Consider the following 4926-nt stretch of genomic DNA (forward strand, 5'->3'; position numbering starts at 1 on the left):
CTGCAATGATGAGCTCAAGTATAGCAGGGATTTTGGGGCTGGCGCGGGATCGGGCAGTGTTTCGTTCTGCTGTGCATGGGGTCACTATGAGTTGGAAACGACTCGACGGCACTTAACAACAACAACAACATAGTTGGTTTAAGTTCTCTAAGTTCTCTTTCTGTGTGACAAAACTATCAATAATTTGATGTCTTTTATCAAGGAGATCTGACATCTCAGTAGTGAGTTTTTTGTGTCTCCTAACATGTGTTATTAGGTACCATTGAGTCAATTTTGACTCATAGTGAACTTATATACAAAAGTACAAAACATTATCCATGCTCAGTTATACTCAAAATCATTGCTAAGTTTAAGTGTATTTTTGCAGCCACTGTCTTAGACCATCGTATTGAGCGTTTTCCTTTTTTTGCTGACCCTCTACTTTACCTAGCATGATGTCCTCCCAAGACTGGTCCATCTTGATAATATGTCCAAAATCTTAACATCCTTGTTTTAAGGAGCATTCTGGCTGTACCTCTTCTAAGACATAATTATTCATTTTTCTGGCAGTCTATGGTATATTCAACCTTCTTTACCAACACCATAATTTAAATGCATCAGTTCATCTTTAGTCTTCCTTATTCATTGACCAACTTTTGCTCACATATGAAGCAATTAACAATACTATGACTTGTGTCAGGTGCATCTTACTCCTCAAAGTCTCATCTTTATTTTTGTTAAACTTTGAAGAAGTCTTTTGTAGCAGATTTGCCCAATGCAGTACATTGTTTGATTTCTTGACTGCTGCTTCCATGGGTGTTGATTGTGGAACTAAATAAAATGAAATTCTTAACAATTGCCATCATTTTCTCCATTTCCTGGCACAGTTATAAAAATATTTAAATATAAAACTCCCACTGTTAGTATAAAAATCACCATCTCCCACTGTGTTCTTTGGAAATGAGGGCCTGATACGTGGTCTTCTGGCAGCATCGCCTCTGCCTGACATAGAATCTCTTATAATAGCATCATGCAGAGCTTTACAATCATCAGCAGACCATCTGTGGTTCCTGTGGCCATTGCTGAGTTGCCTCAGGTTGCTAGGATCCTACTGTCACAGCAGTCAACAGAGCTCCACATGAGTAAGTAATCTGCCCAGAACCTCCTTGGTGCCTAACAAGGACAGACTTCTGTGGACATGAGGAAGGGGATAAATAAAATTTTATCTCCCAACCTTACTCACACTTAGCCCACAAAGTTAATGATCATATCACATACATAGTGTCTATAGGTCAAGGGGGATATCCTGTTGCTTTGGCCACTCTAGACACTTACTGGTTGCTTCAAAAACTAGGGAGACACACATGCACACACACACACACACATATTTTTTTTTTTTCCTCACACTTGTAACCATTTTGAGTTACTGATTGGGAAATTCTACCACAGAAGATTTGCAGGCCACCAACACTGGCTTTTGATCCACTTTCTCTTAAATGAACTTTTCTCTCTGTGGCCTTGGAGAACCAATCCAGTCTAAGTTGACCAGAGCAGTTCTTGTGGAGTTCTATAAAGGATTCCTTTGTATCTAGCTAGCATTGGGTATGGGGAAGAGTACCAGATAGGTTATGATGGGTTCTGAATTGTGTTTCAAGTCTCTTCACTAACTGCACTTCTCACAACTAAGGAAGCAATAGTGGGAATTTCCACATCTTCACATATCCTATGTGGTCTTCATAACATGCTGTCTTGTGATTCACTTTCATTTTTCTCTGCCATGTATTCACACAGGAGCTATATTGTTCTGAAGGGGAAAGGCTAGTGGCTGACATCTATCTCCTCAGTAACTGTCTCCCCGCCCCACCCCCCCAGAAGTTCAAAAAACATTAAGAATCTTATTTGCTCTTCAGGTGCAGGGTATTTGTGTGTGGGAATACCCACTTTATCCACATCTCCTGAGGAGCTAATAGCTTTCCAACTGCCTGTCTTTTAACTCCCTGTTTGCTTCAGGCTCTGGGATAATTTCAGTAGCTGTCTTTTATCTTTTTTATTTTATTTTGGTAAAATAAACACTGCCATTTTAGAGTGCACAATCCAGCAACATTAATTACATGCATAGTGTTGTGCAACCATCACTACTACATATTTCAAAACATTTTCATCATTCCTAACATACTCTATACCCATTAAGCAATAATTCACCAGTCTTGCCTCCCCAACCCCTGTTAAACATTATTTTTGTCTCTATGCATTTCCATTTTCTACATAGCTCATATAAGTGGGATCATACAATTTATGGTATTTTGTGTCTGAATTATTTCACTTAGCATGATATTTTCAAAGTTCATTCATGTTGTAGCATATATGAGAACTTCATTCATTTTCATGGCTGAACAATATTCCATTGGGTGCATATCCCACATTTTATTTATTCATTCATCTCTTGATGGACATTGGGGTCATACCACCTTCTGGCTGTTATGAATAATAATAATGATGCAACTGCTAAAATGAACATTGATGTATAAATAACTGTTTGAGTCCCTACTTTCATTTCTTTTGAATATATACATAGGAGTGGAATTGCTTGGTCATTTGGTAATTCTATGTCTAAATGTTTGAGGAACTGCCGAACTGTTTTCTATAGTGGCTGTATTTTTGCAACAGGCAAGCAGGAGAGTTCCATTTTCTCCAAGTCCTTGACAAACACCATTTAGTTATTTGCTTACTTTAAATATATAAAATAGCAGTCCTAGTTGGTTTTAAGTGGTATTCATTATGGGTTTTGATTTGCATTTTTTTTTGCATTTTTCTGCTGACTAAAGACATTGACTATCCTTTCAGGTGCTTATTTGGGCATTTGTGTATCTTTTGGGTCAAACAATTATTCAAGTACTTTGCCCATTTTTAAATTAAGTTGTTTGACTTTTATTGTTTTGTTGTAGGAATACTTTACATATTATGAGTATTAAAACCTTAATAGATATATGGTGTTCAGGTGTTTTCTCCTATTCTGTACACTGTTTTCACTTTCTTAATAATGTCCTTTGAAACACATTTATATTGTTTGTTGTAGGAATTCTTTACATATTATGAGTATTAAAACCTTAATAGATATATGGTGTTCAGGTGTTTTCTCCTATTCTGTACACTGTTTTCACTTTCTTAATAATGTCCTTTGAAACACATTTATATATATATTTAAGGAGCTCTGGTAGCATGGTGCCTAAGGCATTTGACTACTAACCAGAAGGGTGGAGGTTCAAACCCACCAGCCACTCCTAGGAAGGAAGGTTGGACAATCTACTTCCGTAGTGATACTGCCTTGGAAACCCAAGGAGGGGTTGCTATGAGTCACGTCCAACTCGATGGCACATAACAACAACAAACAACATATGTATATATATAAATTTTGTTACTTTTGCTTGTAGTGATATATCTAAGAATGTGTCATCAAAATAAGGTTCTGAAATTTTGTGTGTGTTTTCATCTAAGAGTATTATGGTTGTAGTTGTTGTTTTAAAGTCATTGATCCATTTTGATTTATTTTTAGTATATCATGTGAGCTAAGGGCTCAGTTTCATTCTTTTACTTATGTAATCCAGATGTCCTAGCACCATTTTCTGAAGGTGTTATTTTTGCCTCATTGAATAGACTTTACATCTTTGTTGAAAATAGATAGCCAGAGATTATTGGGCTTATTCCTGGACTCTCAATTCAATCCATTGGTCTATATATCTATTCATTGTCCTGCTTTCACATGCATGTGACCTGGACAATGAACAAGGAAGACTGAAGAAGAATTGATGCTTTTGAGTTGTGGTGTTAGCAAAGAATACTGAAAATACCATGGACTGCCAGAAGAATGAACAAATATGTCCTAGAAGAAGTGTAGTTGGAATGTTCCTTGGAAGTGGGAATGACCAGACTTTGTCTCACCTGTTTTGGTCATGTTCTTAGAAGGGAACAGTCCTTGGACCAGGATATCATGCTTGGTGAAGTTGTTAAAGGGGTCAGTGAAAAAGGGGAAGACCCTCAATGTGATGGATTGACACAGTGGCTGCAACAATGGGTTCAACTATAGCAAGGATTGTAAGGATGGCACAAGACCAGGTAGTGTTTTGTACTTTTGTACATAGGGTTGCTATGAGTCAGAGCTGACTTGATGACACCTAACAGCAACAACAACATATGTCTGTCCTTATATCAGTACCATATTGATAAAGAAGGGCTTACTTCTGACATTTTTGCCTCTTAATTCCTCCCTTACTGACTATTTTTATATCTAGTGGACTTTTTGTAATGGACCATTTTAATTCCCTTCTTACATCCTAATGTATATATGGTTTAGATATTTTATTTGTGGTTAAAGGGGATTATACTTGATATCCTAAATTTTTATAAATCTGGTTTGAATGGATACCACTTTACTTATTAAAAAGGCTATATTAAAATTTCTATAGCTACATTAAAAAGTATGTTTGTCTGTTTTTGAAAAAAGTTTGGCAGTTTTTCAAAATGTTAAACCTAGAATTTATAGTATGATTCAGAAATTCTGTTCCATGTATATACCCAAGATAAATTAATAATATGTCCACAAAAAACTTATACATGGATGTATTATTATTACTAATAGCCAAAAAAAAGTGGAAATAACCAAAATCTCCACCAATTGATGATTAAATAAATAAAAAGTGTTATATCTGTACAATTCAACAGTAAGAAGTAATGATATACTAATATATTCTACAGTGTGGTTGAACCTTGAAAACATTATGCTAAGTGAAAGAAACTAGTCAAAAAAGATCACACATTATATGATTCTGTTTATACAGATTGTTCAGAATAGGCCAATTAATTGAGACTGCAAGTAGATTGCTGTTCTCCAGGATCCAATGGGAGGGGTAGGAGTGGGAGGAAATAGGGATTACTGGCAAAGGTATGTTG

General features: G+C 36.2%; 1 protein-coding gene across 1 annotated transcript in view; it reads left to right on the forward strand.

Moving 5' to 3' along the window:
* The window catches only part of GPC5 (glypican 5), a 1212227-nt gene that overhangs the window by 428152 nt on the left and 779149 nt on the right, over nucleotides 1-4926 (forward strand). The window lies entirely within an intron of this gene.

This window comes from Orycteropus afer, unplaced genomic scaffold (assembly GCF_000298275.1).
Source record: "Orycteropus afer afer isolate SDZICR_OR568_19922 unplaced genomic scaffold, OryAfe1.0 scaffold00357, whole genome shotgun sequence".
Classification (NCBI taxonomy): domain Eukaryota; kingdom Metazoa; phylum Chordata; class Mammalia; order Tubulidentata; family Orycteropodidae; genus Orycteropus; species Orycteropus afer.